The 25416-nt window shown below is 44.7% G+C and overlaps 1 protein-coding gene and 1 pseudogene across 3 annotated transcripts in view; one reads left to right on the forward strand and one right to left on the reverse strand.

Moving 5' to 3' along the window:
* LOC115103150 (ephrin type-B receptor 1-like) overlaps positions 1-25416 on the reverse strand; it is a 383081-nt gene that overhangs the window by 190963 nt on the left and 166702 nt on the right. The gene's annotated exons all lie outside the window — the stretch shown is intronic.
* LOC135562749 (C-type lectin domain family 10 member A-like) lies at positions 5135-6332 on the forward strand (annotated as a pseudogene).

Here is a 25416-nt window from a genome sequence, read left to right on the forward strand (position 1 = left end):
TCTAAAACAGCATTAGATAGAGAGATACAACGATAGCACACATACAGTTTTTGGAATCTGGTTTCTAAAGATTTATATACATATACATTTTTTTTTAACTATCCTTACCATCTGTGTTCACAAACTGGTGTCAGGGGCATGAACACATAATTTGGACTTAACTTCCTGAAATGACAGTTCCCCATCTACCAACACATACAGTACAGTATTAGTACAGGTAAAACTTCTTAGTAATGGTCAGTAACAGAATGGAGTGATTGAATCATACTACACTGGCTCCGATAGATGTGTCAGGGCTTGTAAAACTACTACAGACTACAAAGGGAAGCACAGCCACGTGCTGCCCAGTGATACGAGCCTACGAGCTAAATGACTTTCTATGCTCTCTTCGAGGCAAGCAACAATGAAGCATGCATGAGAGCATCAGCTGTTCCAGGCGACTGTGTGATCAAGCTCTCCATAGCTGATGTGAGTAAGACCTTTAAACAGGTCAACATTCACAAGGCCGCAGGGCCAGATGGATTACCAGGACGCGTACGCCGATCATGCGCTGACCAACTGGCAAGTGTCTTCACTGACATTTTCAACATGTCCCTGACTGAGTCTGTAATACCAACATATTTCAAGCAGACCACCATAGTCCCTGTGCCCAAGAACACTAAGATAACCTGCCTAAATTACTACCGATCCGTAGCACTCACTTCTGTAGCCATGAAGTGCTTTGAAAGGCTGGTCATGACTCAGAACACCACCATTATCCCAGAAACCCTAGACCCACTCCAATTTGCATACCGCCTCAACTGATCCACAGATGATGCAATCTCTATTGCACACCACACTGCCCTTTCACACCTGGAAAAAAGGAGCACCTATGTGAGAATGGTGTTCATTGACTACAGCTCAGCGTTCAACACCATAGTGCCCAAAAAGCATCACTAAGCTAAGGACCCTGGGACTAAACAGTCCCTCTGCAACTGGATCCTGGACTTCCTGACGGGTCTCCCCCAGGTGGTAAGGGTATGTAACAACACATCTGCCATGCTGATCCTCAACACAGGGGCCCCTCAGGGGTGCGTGCTCAGTCCCCTCCTGTACTCCTTGTTCACTCATGACTGCATGGCCAGGGACGACTCCAAGACCATCATTAAGTTTGCCGATGACACAACAGTCTTATCACCGGCAACAATGAGACAGCCTATAGGGAGGAGGTCAGAGACCTGGCCGTGTGGTGCAAGGATAACAGCCTCTCCCTCAACGTGATCAAAACAAAGGAGATGATTGTGGACTACAGGAAAAGGAGTATACCGAGCACGCCCCCATTCTCATCAACGGGGCTGTAGTGGAGCAGGTTGAGAGCTTCAAATTCCTTGGTGTCCACATCGCCAACATACTATCACACCAAGAAAATCATGAAGAGAGCACGACAAAGCATATTCCCCCTCAGGAGACTGAAAAGATTTGGCATGGGTCCTCAGATCCTCAAAAAGCTCTACAGCTGCACCATTGAGAGCATGAACAAAGAAATTGAAGAGACTTAAAGATACGTTGAAGAAACAAGAAGAGGAATGTTAATATCCAGGTCTGCTCACTCCATACCACCAACCACAGCCACTTCCACATCATTGCATTGTCTGCCTGGTATGGCATGCCCATTGCTGGTTATTCACCTTTAAAAGGTTCCACACAAACGATACAGCTTTCATACTAGAACATATTCTGTAGCAGACTGAATTATAGTAGTAATCGAGACAGTGGTAGACAATGGAGATGTCGGAGGACATTTATGCCAACATGAACATTAATCTAGAGAATACGTTTTGTAATAAAGGGGCAGCAAATAGAGATGAGGATTTCTATGAAGATATCATCAACTCCCACGAGGAATATGCCACCTCAAAGACAACACCAGGACTTATCCCCTCAGGTTCGGAGAGCTCAGGGTTGAGACCCTTCAGAGCTGCTGCAGTGTGTCTGGGGCTGCTGTGTGTTCTTCTACTGGCTGGGTTAATTGGTCTGGGTTTCTATCACAAGAAAGTTGTTGGGTTTGAAGATTATAAAGCTTCCAAAACTAACCTGACGATAGAGAAAGAAGAGTTACAGACCAGCTACATCAACCTGACTAAAGAGAAAGATGAGCTACAGACCAGCAACAAGAAACTGACGACAGAGAGAGACCAGCTACAGATCAACTACAATGCCACGAGAGGTGAAAGAGACGGGGCACTGAGCAACTACAACAACTGCCTTAGCAATTTTTAGACACGGTGGATGTCCTTGTTATTTCCCACACATACAGTACTACAGATCCAAACTTTCAGGAGATCCACAGCTGATTAATGACCTTGCTTCAGAAACCCAAAGCCTATAACCAGAGAGAGCATACTAAGAGGTCCGGGAACTGCTTCTCTAATATAAATCCTAGATCACACTTGTAGGTGATGTCATGGTGATGTTAGCTAGCTAAGCTCATGCGCATAAATGCATAATCGGGTTTAAAAGTCGTGTCGCGCCTGACTGCACTTGTCGCCCTGGACTGCACCTCCCATTGACTTCCCAAATCGCTGGTCTGTTTGGTCTTTTTCATAGGCATCCCGGAGAAGAATTTTTTCGGTTGCTTGTTTTTTGTTAATTTGTTGTTGCAATCTGATTGAATTATCTTGACTATTGATTGATGTGTCTTGTCAATTGTTGTCTTTGTCGCATAATGAAAAATGTCAATAAATATGTTAGACATGAAACATTTACACAAATCCGATTGTAAAACCCCTATGTCACATCTAGAGTATTACTAAAGGCATGACTAGTACTCAACAGACTAAACAGACTTCCTGAAATGACAGTTCCCTGTATTCCAGTGGCTATGTCTAAAACAGCTACAGATAGAGAGGGAAATGATAACACACACATAGGAATCTGGTTGCTGTCTTATTTTCACACCTAGTCAGCAGCCAATCACATACATCTTTTTGGTATGTCTATATGTGGCATGCTCATTGGTGGTAAGACACCTATAAAACGTTCTGTACACACGACACAGCATTCATACTGGAACATATTGTCACGTAGGCATAATGGATTCGGGAGACAGACGCAGGAATGCATAATAGGGTTCTTTATTTAGCCCAAATTACGGCACGGGGATGAAGACCAAACAAACACGTAACATAAACACAGGGTTGAAACCCAAAACAAAAGATCGAGGAGTTCCTCGAAAAAATACACAAATGCACAATGATTATCACACTAGACGAGACCCGTAATCAACTGCGCAATCCACAATGGCACGAAAGCCCAAACACACAGCACAGGTACTCACACGCACCAACGGACATTGTAACAATAATGGACAGCACCATGGTGAACCAAGGGCACATATATACAAATACAATCAGTGGGAATAGGGGCCAGGTGTGCACAATGAAAGTTCCAGAGGGATCTGTGACACATGTTCTGTAGCAGATAGTAGCATTTGAGACAGTGGTAGATCATGGAGATGTCAGAGGACAAATGTGCAAATATAGACGTGGCAAGCAAAGATGAGCATATCTATGAAGATGCCATATTCTCTCAAGACCTCAAAAGATAAGACCAAGGAGGATGCCACTTCTAAGGGGTAGAACAGGTGCTAACCCCTCAAGTATGACCATGGAGAGAGACCAGCTACAAACTGGCTACAACACCATGACCATGGAGAGTACCAGCTACAAACTGGCTACAACACCATGACCATGGAGCGAGACCAGCAACAAACTGGCTACAACACCCTGACCATGGAGAGAGACCAGCTACAAAATGGCTACAAAACTATGACCATGGAGTGAGACCAGCTACAAACTGGCTACAACACCATGACCATGGAGAGAGACCAGCATCAGACCAGCTACAACACCATGACCATGGAGAGAGACCAGCTACAAACTGGCTACAACACCATGACCATGGAGAGAGACCAGCTAAAACTGGCTACAACACCATGACCATGGAGAGAGACCAGCTACAAACTGGCTACAACATCATGACCATGGAGAGAGACCAGCTACAAACTGGCTACAACACCATAACCACGGAGAGAGACCAGCTACAAACTGGCTACAACACCATGACCATGGAGAGAGACCCGCTTCAGACCAGCTACAAACTGGCTACAACACCATAACCATGGAGAGAGACCAGCTACAAACTGGCTACAACACCATGACCATGGAGCGAGACCAGCAACAAACTGGCTACAACACCCTGACCATGGAGAGAGACCAGCTACAAACTGGCTACAACACCATGACCATGGAGAGAGACCAGCTACAAATTGGCTACAACACCATGACCATGGAGAGAGACCAGCATCAGACCAGCTACAACACCATGACCATGGAGAGAGACCAGCTACAAACTGGCTACAACACCATGGCCATGGAGAGAGACCAGCTACAAACTGGCTACAACACCATGACCATGGAGGGAGACCAGCATCAGACCAGCTACAACACCATGACCATGGAGAGAGACCAGCTACAAACTGGCTACAACACCATGACCATGGAGAGAGACCAGCTACAAACTGGCTACAACACCGTGACCATGGAGAGAGACCAGCTACAAACTGGCTACAACACCATGACCATGGAGAGAGACCAGCTACAAACTGGCTACAACACCATGACCATGGAGAGTACCAGCTACAAACTGGCTACAACACCATGACCATGGAGCGAGACCAGCAACAAACTGGCTACAACACCCTGACCATGGAGAGAGACCAGCTACAAAATGGCTACAAAACTATGACCATGGAGTGAGACCAGCTACAAACTGGCTACAACACCATAACCATGGAGAGAGACCAGCATCAGACCAGCAACAACACCATGACCATGGAGAGAGACCAGCTACAAACTGGCTACAACACCATGACCATGGAGAGAGACCAGCTACAAACTGGCTACAACACCATGACCATGGAGAGAGACCAGCTACAAACTGGCTACAACACCATGACCATGGAGAGAGACCAGCTACAAACTGGCTACAACACCATAACCATGGAGAGAGACCAGCTACAAACTGGCTACAACACCATGACCATGGAGAGAGACCCGCTTCAGACCAGCTACAAACTGGCTACAACACCATAACCATGGAGAGAGACCAGCTACAAACTGGCTACAACACCATGACCATGGAGCGAGACCAGCTACAAACTGGCTACAACACCATGCCCATGGAGAGAGACCAGCTACAAAATGGCTACAAAACTATGACAATGGAGAGAGACCAGCTACAAACTGGCTACAACACCATGACCATGGAGAGAGACCAGCATCAGACCAGCTACAACACCATGACCATGGAGAGAGACCAGCTACAAATTGGCTACAGCACCATGACCATGGAGAGAGACCAGCTACAAACTGGCTACAACGCCATGACCATGGAGAGAGACCAGCTACAAACTGGCTACAACACCATAACCATGGAGAGAGACCAGCTACAAACTGGCTACAACACCATGACCATGGAGAGAGACCAGCATCAGACCAGCAACAACACCATGACCATGGAGAGAGACCAGCTACAAACTGGCTACAACACCATGACCATGGAGAGAGACCAGCATCAGACCAGCTACAACACCATGACCATGGAGAGAGACCAGCTACAAAGTGGCTACAACACCATGGCCATGGAGAGAGACCAGCTACAAACTGGCTACAACACCATGACCATGGAGGGAGACCAGCATAAGACCAGCTACAACACCATGACCATGGAGAGAGACCAGCTACAAACTGGCTACAACACCACGACCATGGAGGGAGACCAGCATCAGACCAGCTACAACACCATGACCATGGAGAGAGACCAGCTACAAACTGGCTACAACACCATGGCCATGGAGAGAGACCAGCTTCAGACCAGCTACAACAACCTGGCTGAAGAGAGAGACCTGTTAAAGAGAGAGAGAGACTAGCTTCAGAAGAGGTTTTCTGCCTTAAAACAAACTGGTCCTGAAGGCTGAACGCTGTTTCAGTCTAGATGGTATTACATCTCTTCTGAGGTCAAATCCTCGTATGAGAGCAGATAACACTGCATTGAGAAAGAAGCAGATCTGATGATCATAAACAGCAAAGCAGACATTTCTCACTAAGCTGAACAAGAGGGTCTGGATTGGCCTGCCTGACAAAGACAGCGAGGGGACCTGGAAATGGGTGGACGTTACCCCACTGACCACAGCCTACTGGTCGGGAAAACAACCTGATAATGGCGGTGGGGATCGAGCAAATGGGGAGGAGGATTGTGCTGAGCACTCTCCTGAGTTGATTGATATGGAATGACTTTTCATGTGCCGCTCATCGTAACAGTGTTATATTAATGCATGTGTATGTAGCAGATGTGGTCCCTGAATTACGCTTGAGGGATGACTTTTTGATATGAGCAAGTAAATCATTAACCTCTTCCACCTATGGGGGCGCTATGTCATTATTGGATAAAAAAAAAACGTGCCCGTTTTAAGCGCAATATTTTGTCACGAAAAGATGCTCGACTATGCATATAATTGGCAGCTTTGGAAGGAAAACACTCTGACGTTTTCAAAACTGCAAAGATATTATCTGTGAGTGCCACAGAACTCATGCTACAGGCGAAACCAAGATGAAACCTCAAACAGGAAATGAGCAGAATTTTTGAGGCTCTGTTTCCCATCGTCTCCTTATATGGCTGTGGAATGTGCCATGAATGAACTTGAGCTCTCTGCCGTTCGTCCAAGATGTCTGCAGCATTGTGACGTATTTGTAGGCATATCATTGGAAGATTGACCATAAGAGACTACATTTACCAGGGGTCCGCCCAGTGTCCTGTGTCGAAATTATTGCGTAATCTCTAGGTCCATGTGCGTTCCGATGGATTTATCGTCGATAGATATGTGAAAAACACCTTGAGGATTGATTCTAAACATCGGTTTGCCATGTTTCTGTCGATATTATGGAGTTAATTTGGAAAAAAGTTAGCATTTTAATGACTTAATTTTCATTTTTCTTCTTACCCAAACGTGATGGAGAAAACGGAGCGATTTGTCAACACAAATAATATTTTTGTAAAAACTGAACATTTGCAATCTAATCTAACTGCAATCTAATTTTATTTGAATGTTTTTCTGGTTTTTGTGAAAATGTTGCCTGCTGGATGCTAACGCTAAATGCTACGCTAAATGCTATGCTAGCTATCAATAGTGTTACACAAATGCTTGTTTTGCAATGGTTGAGAAGCATATTTTGAAAATCTGAGATGACAGTGTTATTAACAAAAATCTAAGCTTGAGAGCTAGCATATTGATTTAATTTAATTTGCGATTTTCATGAATAGTTAACGTTGCGTTATGGTAATGAGCTTGAGGCTGTATTCACGGGATGGCTCGTCGCAACAGGTTAAGACATTTGATAAGAAGCTTCAAAGAAATATGCAGAAATGTCAAGACTGTTCCTTTCTATTCGTGTTCACAAACTTGTCACACCCTGATCTGTCTCCATCCCCACCAGGTGTATCCCATTACTTTAAATACTATCCATCTCCTGTGTCTGCATCTGGGTCTTAGCCTGAGCCATGATAAAACTGGTGGTTAGGTGGGCGCCGACTTCTTGAAAGTCAGTTCCCTGTCTAACAGTGGTGATGTCTAACACAGCATCAGATAAAGATACAGCAATGTATTACTGTCAGCTCAGGACATCCTGAGCCTGCCAAGGCCTTTACTTCAAACTCTACACCCTCAGAGAGTTTGAAGTAAACTCCGCACCCTCTACAGGGCCCTCTACACCCTCCAGATACAAATCTGTATATATTTTTACATATTGTAATTTTGTTTTCATTGATTTAATTTGTTTTTTTCTTCATTGTAATGATCTTCCTATTGAATCTCTTCAGTTTGTGTTGGAAAAAGAAGGGTTAACATCCAAGAGAGAAAAATATCCCATCAGAATTAGTCTTTGGTAGTCTCTTGGTAGAATTAATCTATCTGGGCTCAACACTCATTGGCTAGGCCCTCAGGCTTTGAATAGAAGGCACCAGCCAATGCCATTGACATTGACTTCCATTAGAGCAGCATTTTGGAATGACAGTAGAATCAACCAATCACAAATGGTCATGTAATATGTTGGACAAATGTATGATGCCTAAGTATACGTCACTAATTCAGAGCCAATAGCGAGCCTTATCTTGTTTTCTCACGCTTGAGCCTAGCTAGCTGGCTAGCTTTTTGTAGTGAGTGTATGTAACAATGTCGATGGCAACTGCAGAGCGAGTAATCAAGAACGATGTGGTGGCTAAATTGCATCGCCCTTTTCAAGACTAAATTTTAATGAAAAGTTCAATCTTGTACAGAACGGGAGACCAATTCTTGCACTGCCTGATTTGGCGCCACAAGGAAAGAGTTTTCAAAGGCATTTTCAAGTTAATAATTATGAGTGCTATCCGTGGATAACCAGCTGTGAGCTGACAAAAAAAGCTTTACTGTTGGAATTGCCTACTCTTCAGCACCGATAACAGCTCAACCTGGACAACTAGTTTCAAAGATTTAGCTTGATTGAGAAAGTCAGCACTTTGACACCACAACTCAACTTCACACCTGCGAGCTACAGTGTGGTTAAAAACATTTGGGGAAACAAGAGTAAATCTTCTTCTTAAAGAGCAGCGGCGCAATGAGACACTTCCTCACAATGATAAAATCAGGCACAACAGGGAGATTCTAGAGTGCCTTATTCATTTTAGGCAAACAAGATTTAGCATTCAGAGGACATGATGAGGGTAAAGAATCAGCTAATAAGGGAAACTACTTGGAAATACTGGATTTCTTAACTGAGTATGACAGCACGTTAAACTGCCATTTGGCTATCGAGTTCACAGGCATTTCCAGCTAAATCCAAAAGGACCTGATACACGCGGTCGCGAATGTAATGACAGGTGTCATGAAGGAAGAATTGAAGAAAACCCCCTTTGTAACGAGACGACATACATGACGAGACGACAGACATCAGCAATGTGGCCCATAAGTCTTATGTGTTGCGTTACACTACCGATGGTGTTGTGAAGGAAAGGTTTTTCAAACTTGAGAATGTAACTGAGGATAAACAGGCAGAAGCGGTTGCTGCCCGACTTATGAGCTTTTTAGAGGAGTGTGAATGCTCGGCCAAAGTTGTGGCACAGTGTTACGATGGGGCCGCAGTCATGGCCTCTGGTATAAACGGAGTACAAACCAAGGAGAAAGAAAGGTCTTTATTCATTGCTATGCGCAAACTCTTAATCTGGTGATGTCACAAGTTGCTGGTAAACTAAAGGAACGCAATATCTTGGTGGCCTAGCAGCGTTTTTCTCAAGATCTGTCAAACGAGCAAAACTACTGGATGAAATACCAGGTAGTATCACATTTTTCATTTCATTTCATTACAGTACAACGGCTTGATTTGTTTGATCGTAGCTAGCTACATAGCTAGCTACATAGCCGTCTTTGTATCAAAGATAATTGTGTAGTCTAGAGCGATTTCCTAGGTTAACTAGCCAGCTATTGTCGTTCTTTCAACGCAACGTAACGTAATCATCACTGCTAGCTAGCCAGCTAGCCCCGAATAGCAGCACAGTAGAAACTATTACACTCAACGGAACGACTTGATTAGTGTAGTGTCAACAACGCAGCCAATGCCAACTAGCCTACTTAGTCAACAACGCAGCCTCTGCCAGCTAGCCTACTTCAGCAGTACTGTATCATTTTAATCATTTTAGTCAATAAGATTCTTGCTACGTAAGCTTAACTCTCTGAACACTCGTGACGTGTAGTCCACTTGTCATTCCAATCTCCTTTGCATTAGCGTAGCCTCTTGTGTAGCCTGTCAACTATGTGTCTGTCTATCCCTGTTCTCTCCTCTCTGCACAGACCATACAAACGCTCCACACCGCGTGGCCGCGCCACCCTAATCTGGTGGTCCCAGCGCGCACGACCCACGTGGAGTTCCAGGTCTCCGGTAGCCTCTGGAACTGCCGATCTGCGGCCAACAAGGCAGAGTTCATCTCCGCCTATGTCTCCTCCAGTCCCTCGACTTCTTGGCACTGACGGAAACATGGATCACCACAGACAACACTGCTACTCCTACTGCTCTCTCTTCGTCTGCCCACGTGTTCTCGCACACCCCGAGAGCTTCTGGTCAGCGGGGTGGTGGCACCGGGATCCTCATCTCTCCCAAGTGGTCATTCTCTTTCTCCCTTACCCATCTGTCTATCGCCTCCTTTGAATTCCATGCTGTCACAGTTACCAGCCCTTTCAAGCTTAACATCCTTATCATTTATCGCCCTCCAGGTTCCCTCGGAGAGTTCATCAATGAGCTTGATGCCTTGATAAGCTCCTTTCCTGAGGACGGCTCACCTCTCACAGTTCTGGGCGACTTTAACCTCCCCACGCCTACCTTTGACTCATTCCTCTCTGCCTCCTTCTTTCCACTCCTCTCCTCTTTGACCTCACCCTCTCACCTTCCCCCTACTCACAAGGCAGGAAATACGCTCGACCTCATCTTTACTAGATGCTGTTCTTCCACTAACCTCGTTGCAACTCCTCCAAGTCTCCGACCACTACCTTGTATCCTTTTCCCTCTCGCTCTCATCCAACACTTCCCACACTGCCCCTACTCGGATGGTATCGCGCCGTCCCAACCTTCGCTCTCTCTCCCCCGCTACTCTCTCCTCTTCCATCCTATCATCTCTTCCCTCTGCTCAAACCTTCTCCAACCTATCTCCTGATTCTGCCTCCTCAACCCTCCTCTCCTCCCTTTCTGCATCCTTTGACTCTCTATGTCCCCTATCCTCCAGGCCGGCTCGGTCCTCCCTCCCGCTCCGTGGCTCGACGACTCATTGCGAGCTCACAGAACAGGGCTCCGGGCAGCCGAGCGGGAAATGGAGGAAAACTCGCCTCCCTGCGGACCTGACATCCTTTCACTCCCTCCTCTCTACATTTTCCTCTTCTCTCTGCTGCTAAAGCCACTTTCTACCACACTAAATTCCAAGCATCTGCCTCTAACCCTAGGAAGCTCTTTGCAACCTTCTCCTCCCTCCTGAATCCTCCTCCCCTCCCCCTCCTCCCTCTCTGCAGATGACTTCGTCAACCATTTTGAAAAGAAGGTCGACGACATCCGATCCTCGTTTGCTAAGTCAAACGACACCGCTGGTTCTGCTCACACTGCCCTACCCTGTGCTCTGACCTCTTTCTCCCTCTCTCTCCAGATGAAATCTCGCGTCTTGTGACGGCCGGCCGCCCTACAACCTGCCCGCTTGACCCTATCCCCTCCTCTCTTCTCCAGACCATTTCCGGAGACCTCCTCCCTTACCTCACCTCGCTCATCAACTCATCCCTGACCGCTGGCTACGTCCCTTCCGTCTTCAAGAGAGCGAGAGTTGCACCCCTTCTGAAAAACCTACACTCGATCCCTCCGATGTCAACAACTACAGACCAGTATCCCTTCTTTCTTTTCTCTCCAAAACTCTTGAACGTGCCGTCCTTGGCCAGCTCTCCCGCTATCTCTCTCAGAATGACCTTCTTGATCCAAATCAGTCAGGTTTCAAGACTAGTCATTCAACTGAGACTGCTCTTCTCTGTATCACGGAGGCGCTCCGCACTGCTAAAGCTAACTCTCTCTCCTCTGCTCTCATCCTTCTAGACCTATCGGCTGCCTTCGATACCGTGAACCATCAGATCCTCCTCTCCACCCTCTCCGAGTTGGGCATCTCCGGCGCGGCCCACGCTTGGATTGCGTCCTACCTGACAGGTCGCTCCTACCAGGTGGCGTGGCGAGAATCTGCCTCCACACCACGTGCTCTCACCACTGGTGTCCCCCAGGGCTCTGTTCTAGGCCCTCTCCTATTCTCGCTATACACCAAGTCACTTGGCTCTGTCATAACCTCACATGGTCTCTCCTATCATTGCTATGCAGACGACACACAATTAATCTTCTCCTTTCCCCCTTCTGATGACCAGGTGGCGAATCGCATCTCTGCATGTCTGGCAGACATATCCGTGTGGATGACGGATCACCACCTCAAGCTGAACCTCGGCAAGACGGAGCTGCTCTTCCTCCCGGGAAGGACTGCCCGTTCCATGATCTCGCCATCACGGTTGACAACTCCATTGTGTCCTCCTCCCAGAGCGCTAAGAACCTTGGCGTGATCCTGGACAACACCCTGTCGTTCTCAACTAACATCAAGGCGGTGGCCCGTTCCTGTAGGTTCATGCTCTACAACATCCGCAGAGTACGACCCTGCCTCACACAGGAAGCGGCGCAGGTCCTAATCCAGGCACTTGTCATCTCCCGTCTGGATTACTGCAACTCGCTGTTGGCTGGGCTCCTGCCTGTGCCATTAAACCCCTACAACTCATCCAGAACGCCGCAGCCCGTCTGGTGTTCAACCTTCCCAAGTTCTCTCACGTCACCCCGCTCCTCCGCTCCCTCCACTGGCTTCCAGTTGAAGCTCGCATCCGCTACAAGACCATGGTGCTTGCCTACGGAGCTGTGAGGGGAACGGCACCTCAGTACCTCCAGGCTCTGATCAGGCCCTACACCCAAACAAGGGCACTGCGTTCATCCACCTCTGGCCTGCTCGCCTCCCTACCACTGAGGAAGTACAGTTCCCGCTCAGCCCAGTCAAAACTGTTCGCTGCTCTGGCCCCCCAATGGTGGAACAAACTCCCTCACGACGCCAGGACAGCGGAGTCAATCACCACCTTCCGGAGACACCTGAAACCCCACCTCTTTAAGGAATACCTAGGATAGGATAAAGTAATCCCTCTCACCCCCTCCCCTGAAAAGATTTAGATGCACTACTGTTCCACTGGAGGTCATAAGGTGAATGCACCAATTTGTAAGTCGCTCTGGATAAGAGCGTCTGCTAAATGACTTAAATGTAAATGTAAATGTAAATATGCTAGCGAAGACTACACAGAATGGCGCCAACAAGACGGAACTTGAGACTCTGATGAAGACACCAACCACAGCGCAGATGGATGCACCTGACAAGCTTTGAGTTCTGATTCCGGCTATCCGCGTTCTACTCCATATTTGCATACTCTGACGTGCTGTTTGGAATATTGCAGAACAGGGAGTTTGACATGCAGTTCTCCTTGTCAAGGGTGGACGACTTCTGCAACACCACAGAGAGGGAAAAAGGAAAATGTGATTCCATCTACGAGGACACTGAGTGAGACCGGAGTTCCAAGGGGGCGCAGGACACATATGCAAGGAGACATTTGAAGACATAAGGAGACATATGTGGGCAGTACTAACAGCTACACAGTGCGATCATCGACAACATTATCACTCAGTTAAGAAACAGATTAAATGACCATGAAAGTCTCATGTTCTTTGCCCTCCTTGGCCCCCAAAAGTTCCCAATATATAGGGAAACGCCAAGCTTTCCAAACGCTGCGTTCTCTAGTCTCGAGCAAAGCTATGGTCCTGATTATGATTCGCCGGGGCTTAAAACAGAACTCACCGTTATGTACTCAGTGTCTGACTTCGAGGGTAAGAGCCCGGCTGATCTGCTCCACTTTCTCCAGCAGAAGAGACTAAATGATAGTATGCACCAATTGTATCTGCTTACCTGTCTAGTTTTGACCATTCCAGTGTCCACTGCATCAGTAGAAATAACATTTTCTGCACTAAAAAGGATCAAACATGTTCCAGGAACACCACTGGACAGGCTTTGATCTCAATTGAAAAACAACTTATTTCGGATGTAAAATCAAAAGATAAGCTATATGAACACGCCATTTCATAAAGAAGGACAGGGGAATGGACTTTTTTTGAAATGATCATCATCATGGACTTTTTGTTTTAATCTACAGCTTGCTTTTCGTTCATATCATTTGTAAAATATTATTTCTACTTTAGATCACTGGTTGTGTGGTGAAAACAAAGGTAATGACCATGCATTTGGAAGTACATTTCGTGTTGTGGTGTATATTTGTATTGTTGCATGGAGATAGAACATCGAATACAGCACAACGTTTTTTCTCTCTGACAGCATATACTGTCTGTGGTCTTGAAACAATGTCAGTAGTTGTGTGGTTGAATTTATTCCGCCACTATCTGAGTAACTGTTTGTTTTGGAAAATGTTTCGTTGAAATGACACAACCATATTTTTTTCTAACGTGGTTCCTCCTATCGATATTTGCCACCGTTGTGTACGTGTGCTGCTTCTGGGAGCCACAGCCGAGGCGTGGTTTAGGACCGTTTGACTCTGACATCAAATAATTGCATCTCCTACATAGGTCTGCAAAAGAAAATTCTCAAGTTATGCTCTGTATACACAGGCATCCGAGTTTTGATCTATATGCTGTATATGACATCAGATATTTTTCCGCAACTGAGGGCCTAGCTCCAATAGTCATGGTTCGCCACTGGAAATACAGTTGAAGTTGGAAGTTTACATACACTTACATTGGAGTCACAAAAACTCGTTTTTCAACCACTACACACATTTCTTGTTAACAAACTATTGTTTCGGCAAGTCGGTTAGGACATCTACTTTGTGCATGACACAAGTCCTTTTTCCAACAATTGTTTACAGACAGATTATTTCACTTATAATTCACTGTATCACAATTCCAGTGGGTCAGAAGTTTACATACACCAAGTTGACAGTGCCTTTAAACAGCTTGGAAAATTACAGAAAATTATGTCATAGCTTTAGAAGCTTCTGATAGGCTAATTGACATCATTTGAGTCAACTGGAGGTGTACATGTGGATGTATTTCAAGGCCTACCTTCAAACTCAGTGCTTCTTTGCTTGACATCATGGGATAATCAAAAGAAATCAGCCAAGACCTCAGAAAAATAATTGTAGACCTCCACAAGTCTGTTCATCTTCGGGAGCAATTTCCAAATGCCTGAAGGTACCACGCTCATCTGTACAAACAATAATATGCAAGTATAAACACCATGGGACCACGCAAATCAATCCCAGAACAACAGCAAAGAACCTTGTGAAGATGCTGGAGGAAACAGGTACATAAGTATCTATATCCACAGTAAAATGCGCCGTATGTCGACATAACCTGAAAGGCCGCTCAGCAAGGAAGAAGCCACTGCTCCAAAACCACCATAAAGCCAGACTACGGTTTGCAACTGCACATGGGGGATCGTTATGTACTTTTTGGAGAAATGTCCTCTGGTCTGATGAAACAAAAATAGAACTGTTTAGCCATAATGACCATCGTTATGTTTGGAGGAAAAAGCGGGAAGCTTGCAAGCCAAAGAACACCATCCCAACCCCATGAAGTATGACATGCAGAATTAAGCCATGGAACGCCTTGATTGGCCAGTGGGTGGCCAAGCTCTCGTTACAGCTATTGTACCTTGTTCATTCATCAAAATCCAACCCGTTTGAGCCACCGGCAGCTATTGCTATTATTGTTGCATCCCCGGTTAAAGGAAGCAGGTTCTTTTTCGTTATTGTAAAGAGAAACGCCACAGTATAAATCATTAACATCAAGAATAGGTTCATTTCCAACATGACCACGGATACAACAAAGCCGGGTCCAAGCGGAGTCCATCTGCACCAGCTCAAAAGGAACACAATTGAATACCTTGGCCAACAACCAATGAGGGCCTGCCAATAAAACTATGCGCATCCAATCAGAAACATATTTCCCATATTGAACGTGTGCATACCACTTTAACCAGGTGTGTATAATAACATGCTGTTTATATCTCAAACACTACAACTCCTCCCCTGCAATGTCAACTAGTTTTGAGAAGCGTATTTTTGTTATACAGCTCCTGATTACATAACCCATTTACAGCGTTTTAGCATTTCCTTTTACAGGTAACAGGATTCTTCAAAACAAGTTGTTACACATCTCTGAGGCACAGTGTTCGCATTGTGCATATCAACGTCATCAACATCATAGTCCCAAGATCCTCCTACATAAAGAGAACCATCTCCCTCTGCAAGGGCATCACCTTGTCTCCTTGGCTTGATGTTCAACATCTGATTCACATGTCTTTTCGCAGAGTTAACCACAACCATGTATGTGACAGGACCCAGAACCTTAGTTATCACACCATTCAACCACTTTTCTCCTCCCCTGTAATTCTTTACCAAGACCTCTTGATCAACAGAGAAGGAGCTGACCTTCTGTGGTTTGTCACTGTTGACTTGTGACCCCTCAACAGTTTTAGCTGAAGTAGTACTCTGCTTGTGTACAATTTCTGGCCATCTAGCATAAGCATCCATAACAACCAAAAACATTTGCTTTTGGTCTTCTGCAAAGTCTAAGTGTGGTCTCTCCCATGGACCTGATGCCCATTTTCATGTTGGTACTGGCACTTTTACAGGCCTGCTACACTGCTGCTTACATATGTCACAAAGACTTACTTCAGTTATTTTCATGAAGTGTAGGCCACCAGAGAAGACTTTTAGCTCAGGATTTCATCTTAACTATACCCCAATGACTCTCATGTAGTTCTGCCAAAAGTCTGCTTTGCAGGCTTTGTGGAGTCACCACCTTGTAACCCCAACGAATACAGTCATCCTCAATGGTAAGTTCTTTCTTTTGACATAAGGTTTAAAGACGTTGTCTGGTACATGGTTTGGCCATTCTGACATTACACACTGCTTAACCATTTTCAACCATTTTCAATACTGGATCTTTATCAGTTTTGAGTGCTATATCCTTAGCAGTGACTGGCAAGCCATCTATAACTGACACTCTATACACTGGATTTGGTGTAGGACCCCTACAATCACTCAGTGGGAGTCTGGACAACGCATCTGCCTTGCCATGCTCCTCTGACAGTTTGTACAGTATCTCCTATATGTGAGCTGCTAAAATCAAGACCATCTCCGCATTCTAGCTGCTGCATGTGTTGGGACACCTGTATTAGGACCAGGAATCTTAAGAAGAGGCAAGGTACATTTCCTACCATACAGATACTCATGAAATTGCGTAAGTCCAAAAACCTAGTGCTTCTTTTTCTATTTGAGAATAGTTCCTTTCTGTTTTAGTAAGCAAATGCTATCGGTTTCTCAGAACCATGCTTAGATTTTTGAGAAATCCCTGCACCTACACCTACCGGTGAAGCATCACAGGCTAGTATGAGCCGTAGCTCCGGGTTGTAGTGAACTAACACCTGGCCAGTAGGTAGATGTCTCTTAGCTTCCTCCAAAGCACTTGGGCTTTTCTGGGACCATTCCTATTTGACATCTTTCTGCAGTAGAGCGGTCAAAGGCATGACTATGGTAGACAGATTTGGAATGAATTTGCCATAATAGTTAAGTAACGAAAGAAAAGACCTGAGCTCAGTGTGTTTGTAGGAATAGGAGCCTTCTCAATAGTTTCAGTTTTCTGTTTCATGGTGTGTATCACCTCTGCATCTATCACATGACCTAGATAGGTTACTCTGTTCTGGAAGAAAGAACATTTCTCTATTTTAACCTTCAGATTGCAGACTTTCAGTCTTTTTAGGACTTCTTCCAGATTTCTCATGTGCTCTTCTGTGTCACGCCCTGTGATCAGTATATCATAAAGATAGCAGATCACCCCATCTATACCCTGTAGGATTTTCTGAAAAATAGCTGGCGCAAAGGCAACACCCTAAGGAAGCCTGTTGACCTTAAACAAGCCCTTATGAGTATTCATGGTGAGATAGTGTTTAGACCTCTCCTCTAGTTGTTCTGTCTGCTATGCCTGTGACAAACCCAGCTTTGTGAACAAGTCCTGGTTTTTGGTAACGGATACTGATCTACTTCCAGCCACCGATTGATAGTTACCTTGTAATCTCCACACATTCTTACATTATTATCTGTTTGTGGTATACACACCATTGGAGCAGCCCATTGACTGTAGTTAAATGGAGTAAGAACCCCTTCTGACTCCAACTGAACTGGCTGTGTTTTAACAGCTTCTCTAAGTGCATATGGCACTGGGCGAAGCTTGCAGAACTTAGGTTCAGCCCCCTTCGTTAAATGTATCTTGGCTGTGAAACCTTTTAGCATTCCCAGCTCTGGCTGAAACACAAAGGAATATTTTCCACACAAACCCTCTGTATACACATGACCAGTGTAGCTTCAACTGACTGATTCAGTCTCTACCCAGCAGGGCAGGACCATTGCCTTTGACCACCAGCAAGTCTAAAATTGTAGTGCTCCCATTACACTTGACCTTGACTGAGCTTTTCCTTCTTAGAACTAGTGATGGTTTACTGTATTTTTCTAACACAGCTTGCAGGGCTCAATTTAGCCTTTTGAGCCTTTAGTTGTACAACCTCTCTGATATCACATAAACTGCTGCACCTGTATCAGCTTTCATTTTGAGTCTCACATCATCTACCCTTATATACACATAGTACGGTTTAGTAATGTCTTTACCTGTATCTAATGTAAACAGTTCAGTTCCTTTTACGTTACTCAACTCATAGTCACTGGTGAAAATGGCTGATGTCTCACTCTCATTTGAGATGTTATGCTCATCACTCTGGCGCTTGAGTGCGATACAATGCTCATCTCTGTTGCAATGACGTTCTTGTCCTCTCTCTCGCTGGTGTGCGTTGCCCTAGTGCTGATCATCGTTGCTCCTCTCGACTTCCTGTAATCGCAGTAAGGAGGCCTCTCCCGCAGTAGCATCCAGGTGCTTATTCCATTTCGCTTGCTTCATGTCATTGTTTCCCACCAGATGCGAGCGGCATGCCCTGGCTATGTGTCCTTTCTTCTTGCACTCCCGACACTCAAAATCTTTGTAGCGGCCCTCATCTGGCTTGTGCCCTTTTCCCGCACAATGGTAACGTGGTTTACCTGTTGTCTCTATTTTCTTGGAAACTTTTTCTTTTTTTCTCAACTACATTTGCTTTAAAAGTATTTTGTGAAAACTGCTGTGTATTTTACTTTGTAACTTCTAAAGAAAATCCCATATCCACAGCCAGTGCTAATGTAAGTATTTTGTGTGAGCTACGTTCAGTAAACGGTCTCTCAGCTCTGCACTTTTAACACCACACACAAATCTAGCACGTAATGACTCTTCAAGAAACAGACCGAATTTACATGTGACTCACTAATCAACTCTCCCTTGAGTTGACTCTTTGCATGAAACTTGCATCATTCAGCAATAAAATTTGTCCTCGGTATGTAGTGACTTTTCAATGTTTTTTCACTTGGTTTATGTGGCGGACATAAGTCTATTAACAAATTGTGAGTCTTTCTGCCAACAATCGTCAGAAAAATGGCTTTCGACGTATCATCCTCGTACTTGAGCCCATTAGCTTCAACATTTTGTAACAAGCTTTCCAAATAGGCTTAAAAACTTTCTTCACCTTTCCTCGAAGTGAAAATCCTCGGCCTTGCCGAATGCCATCTTCGGTGCTAGCTTTTCTACACAGACTATCTCCATGGAGCTAACACTTTCTTGCTTGCTCTGTTCCCATTCGGACAAAAACTCTGGTACCTAGTGGCCAATCTGTTGCATCCCCAGTTAAAGGAAGCAGGTTCTTTTAAGTTATTGTAAAGAGAAACTCGACAGTATAAAGCATTAACATCACGAAGAGGTTTATTTCCAACATGACAGTGGATACATCTGCACGCGCTCAAAAGGAACACAATTGAATACCTTGGCCAACAACCAATGAGGGCCTGCCAATAAAACTATGCGCATCCAATCAGATACATATTTCCCATATCACGCATTGAACACGTGCATACCACTTTAACCAGGTGTGTATAATAACATGCTGTTTATCTCTCAAACACTACAATCATAATAACGTTTATGAAAATAGAACAAATATTCCTGACACACCCCGGGACCTACAGCATTTGATTAGTTATACACCTCTACAGTTTTAGAGTAGGTAGGCCTAGTACCTCTCGGTAAATCTTCAGTAGAGTGAAGTGATACAGTATTTACGGGTCTGCTGCTCACATTTATAAAACTGCTCCACGGACGTTGAAAAGACATTCCAAAGAGACAAATGCAAAGATGCAAGTGTCATTTCCTGCAGGTCTGCTAGTCACCTCACTTCACCTCACTTCACACAAACCACAGCTACCTATTAGTGGCAGACTTTCTGGGGAATTGCATTCACCAGCCAATCATACAAATTGTTTTGCATTGTATTCCTGGAATGGTAGCTTCCTGTCCATTGGTGGTTACAGTCACATATTGTAAGGGCCGACGCTCGAGTAGAGAAGAAGGTACGGGGAGTCAACATTTAATAAGGAACAGACATGGAACAGGACAGGAACAGCGACAGCACACGGGTAACACAACAACATACGACAAATAATCCTGAAGCAGGGAACAGAGCTTGGGAACAGACAGATATAGGGGAGGTAATGACACATGTGATTGAGTCCAGGTGAGTCCAACAACGTAATGATGGTGACAGGAATCAGTAATGCTGGGGAGCCTGGCACCTTCGAGCGCCAGGAAAGGGGAGCGGGAGCAGGCGTGACACATACTGTATAAAACCTTTCGGACTCACTGCACAGTGTTCACAGCTTTCTTACAACATACAGCAACAAACATTACTAGAACATCTGGTACCAGTAACTGAGACAGAAGATGTCTGAGAATATCTATGCCAATATTGACAGCATTTTAGATGGTGACTCTTGTAACAGAGGACCAGCAAACAAAGATGATATCAATGATTAATGATTAATGTCATCTCCCAAAACTCAAGAGACAAGAGGAGGATGTCACCTCTAATGGCAGACCAGGTGCTAAACCATCAGGTTCCGATAGCTCAGGTAGGCAACCCTCCAGATATGCTGCAGTGTGTTGGAGGTTGCTGTGTGTTCTCCTACTGGCTGGGATCGTAAACCTAGGTTTCTACCACAATAGAGTCATGAATAGTTATGAAGCCAACTTCAAATAGGTACCAGCAACAACAACCTGACCAAAGAGAGATACCAGCTATAGACCAGCTACAACACCATGACTAAAGAGAGAGACCAGCTACAGACCAGCTACAACACCATGACTTAAGAGAGAGACCAGCTACAGACCAGGTACAACACCATGACTAAAGTGAGAGACCAGCTACAGACCAGCTACAACATCATGACTAAAGAGAGAGACCAGCTATAGACCAGCTACAACACCATGACTAAAGAGAGAGACCAGCTACAGACCAGCTACAACACCATGACTAAAGCGAGAGACCAGCTACAGACCAGGTACAACACCATGACTAAAGAAAGAGACCAGCTACAGACCAGCTACAACACCATGACTAAAGAAAGAGACCAGCTACAGACCAGGTACAACACCATGACTAGAGAGAGAGACCAACTACAGACCAGGTACAACACCATGACTAAAGAGAGAGACCAGCTACAACACCATGACTAAAGAGAGAGACCAGCTACAGACCAGGTACAACACCATGACTAAAGAGAGAGACCAGCTACAGACCAGGTACAACACCATGACTAAAGAGAGAGACCAGTTACAGACCAGCTACAACACCATATCGAACAACTTCGCACAGCCATTGAAAAGGAGGGGGACAGCATTCCACAGGCCACAATCAACAGACTGATCAACTCTATGTGAAGGAGATGTGTCGCGCTGCATGAGGCAAATGGTGGTCACACCAGACATTGACTGGTTTTCTGATCAATGTCCCTACACTCTTAGAAGAAAAGGTGCTATCTAGAACCTAAAAGGGTTATTTGGTTGTCCCCATAAGATAACCATTTGATGAACCCTTTTTGGTTCCAGGTGGAACCCTTTTGGTTCCTTTTGGTTCCTTTTGGGTTTGTGGGGGGAAAATGACTAAATTAGTCATGCTATCCCGTGTTTTACTACTTAGTGAATTGTATTGTTATGTTAGTGTTTTTTTCTAACCTAACTTGTCTTTGTGTGACTTAGTCATAAGACTGGGCGTATAGCTAAGATCCGTTTGGGTGCAACCACAGTATGTGAGACATCCCGTGGTTTTATTATCTGCAAGAAGTCAGTTGTATGGAAACTTGCAGGAAGGACCACATTATAGTGTGAACTGTGACAAACAGAGTTATACGGTTGAGCCCTCGTGCTATCAACTTCGGGTTATCTTAATCTGCACAGACAAACCAATCGCCTTTTGTACTATGTTCCGCCCCTTTTTCCACACATATGCTAAACTGCCACGAAGACAAAGAGGTTGTACTTTCTACAATAACAGAGAGCCAACTCTGTTCGTTGGGCTCTTAACTCCGCACATTTTTTGGGGGTATCTGTGACCAACAGATGCATATCTGTTTTCTCAGTCATGTGAAATCCATAGATTAGAGCCTAATGAATTTATTTCAATTGACTGATTTCCTTATATGAAATTTAGCTCAGTAAAATCTTTGAAATTGTTGCACGTTGTGTTTATATTTTTGTTCAGTGTATAAACCCTCAACTTGTTGAATACCAGTGGTATTCACACTTAACACTTTATATATTAATTACTTATTTTTTACAGTGATCCAAGTATAAATTACCAATGTTACGATAGATTGCCATTTATTTTCTATTTTCTACCAAAATTACTGAAGATTCTGTTAACTTTGGTATTATCGGTAGCTTTGCAACCCTAGGCTTGACTAGACACTGACTTGGCACTCACTCTCTCTCGGAGTCTGCGGTTTATAATAGTGTATTTGACCCTCAGTCACTTCCTGTTTCCTGCATGTGTATCTCTCCTCCTTGGTCTGTGTCTTACCTTTACCCCCCCCCCCCCCCCAGCAATCCATCAGTACATAGGAAAAGAAGATTAAATCTACCCTCCACTCAGCCACAACAAAGGAAAAACCTTTGTTCAACGTTGAAATCCTTAAAAAGAGTGCAATATCAAGTCTAGCATCATTTAAAAAAGAGATAAAAGACATGGACATCCAAGAACAGAATGTGTACAGTCACACACAGACTTTACAGGTCTGTAATGTGTACTATTGGATGAGTCAGAGGCACCATATTTATCCCACTGTGTAGCCCTTTGTTATCAAGGTGTTTAGTGCTGTATGTTCTGCATGTACAGTATGTGGCTCTAGATAGACAATACTTCATTTTTTACATGGACATCCATTGTTAAGCATCTTATCTGTGCCCCCAGAATGTCAAGACAACAACAAACTTTGTGTGGAATAATGAGCACAGGTATATCTACGGTGTTGGACATGTGTGGGTAATGGCTGATGAAGTGTGTGTGAGTGTGTATTAGAGAGGTCAGATGCTGCATCCTTATCTTTATTCAATGTACATTTCCTATTTCCATTGAACACATATGGTGTCTCTCCGCAGAACAATTTCACCAAGATGTACAGGCATCAATGTAAAATGATATAGTGGAACACAGATTTTCACCAGATGTCACATTTGACCCCTTGAAAATGGCCATCTAGGATGACATCCACCCTAGCATGGTTTGATCAAACCTGGATGCAACAGCCTGTAACAAGCAAGAGCAAATCCAATCATGTTTTCCAAGTTGGCAGGTCTACTAATAGTAAACACTTCAATAGCAAAGCCTACTGCATGTTTCCTCTATCCTCTCGTTCTATTATGACTGTTAGATCACATAATATGATATTTAATCTTCTCCACCCACTGCACTCCACCATGGCGTTGCCTCTGACCTCAGAGTGGAGGCAAATAGAAAAGGAATCATCACCTGTCATCTTGGTGAAAATGGAATTGTCTCGTCTCTGCATCCATTTCCCCTGGCCCAAAGCCCGGTCTGTTAAATAACATCTCAGATCACACACTGTTTATATTTGGTACATACGTTATGGTCTGAGCACAGACGTATGTTGCTGGAATGTATTATGGATGGTAGAGTCAAGGTAAACAGGGTGTGATGAGGAGGAGTGGAGAGTTTGGTTTCTCCTGCTTTCGCTCTCTGTCCTTCTCTACCCTCTCTATATTCATCCCTCTATCTCTCTCTCTATCCCTCTCTCTATCCTTTTCTTTATCCCTCTCTCTATCCCTCTCTATATTCCTCTCTCTATCCCTCCCTCTATCTATCTCTGTGTCTGTTTGCCTCTATTTTTCCAAACATTTACATCCCTTCCCCATTGGTTCACTCTACCAAACAAATTACATTTGAATAAGCTTTATTGACAAAGAATGGGTACCACTGTGGCCAAATAAATATAATATAACAATTCACTATCACTCTGTTTCTCTCTCCATCCCTCTTTCTTTCCCTCTTCATCTTCCTCCCTTTCTTCTCACTATGACTCCACCATAGTGCTTTCTCTTCAATTGAACACTTAGCCTGTTAATCATGACCCCAGGGGGTCGCATCAGACTACGCTCCCCTATCAACAGAGACACATTCATAGCTTCATTTTCTATCAAGATGAAGAAATAGAAAACACACAAACTCATTTGCTTTGGTACTCATCCCTAATAGCTTTGCTTCTGTGCCCTTCATATTGGAGATTGATCTCCTGTTTCCCTTGTCCCTGATTGTAACGTGTGGCAGTGTCATTATGGTAGCTGTGTTTTTATGGGCGGGAAGCAGAGAGGCAAAGAGGAGATGGAAAGGCTGTGGATTCACTGAGCACTTAATGTCGGTGTTAATGACCTGGTGTAGAGAGTTGCTAGCGTGTGGCACGACGCAGGAGGAAGAGAAGGGGGAGAGAGGGGAAAAAAGAGGATGAGAGAGGGAAGGAAGGAAGGTAGGAAGGAAGGAAGGAAGGAAGGAAGGAAGGAAGGAAGGAAGGAAGGAAGGAAGGAAGGAAGGAAGGAAGGAAGGAAGGAAGGAAGGAAGGAAGGAAGGAAGGAAGGAAGGAAGGAAGGAAGGAAGGGGACAGGGACAGGGAGATAGAGACAGAGATATATAGTGCATTCGGGAAAGTATTCAGACCCCTTCCCCTTTTCCACATTTTGTTACGTTATTCTGAAATTTATATAAAAAAATCCACATCAATCTACACACAATAACCCATAAAGACTAAATGAAAACAGGTATGAGACTCGAAATTGACCTCAGGTGCATCCTGTTTCCATTGATCATCCTTGAGATGATCAGTGAAGGGCCTTGCTCAGGGAGGTGACCAAGAACCTGATGGTCACTCTGACAGAGCTCCAGAGTTCCTCTGTGGAGATGGGAGAACCTTCCAGAAGGACAACCATCTCTGCAGAACTCCACCAATCAGGCCTTTTTGGTAGAGTGGCCAGATGGAATCCACTCATAAGTAAAAGGAACATGACAGCCCTCTTGGAGTTTCCCAACAGGCACCTAAAGGACTCTCAGACCATGAGAAACAAGACTCTCTGGTCTGATGAAACCGAGATTGAACTCTTTGGCCTGAAATCCAATCGTCACGCCTGGAGGAAACCTGGCACCATCCCTACAGTGAAGCATGATGGTGGCAGCATCATGCTGTGGAGATGTTTTTCAGCAGCAGGGACTGGGAGA

This window comes from Oncorhynchus nerka, linkage group LG20 (assembly GCF_034236695.1).
Source record: "Oncorhynchus nerka isolate Pitt River linkage group LG20, Oner_Uvic_2.0, whole genome shotgun sequence".
NCBI classification, from domain to species: domain Eukaryota; kingdom Metazoa; phylum Chordata; class Actinopteri; order Salmoniformes; family Salmonidae; genus Oncorhynchus; species Oncorhynchus nerka.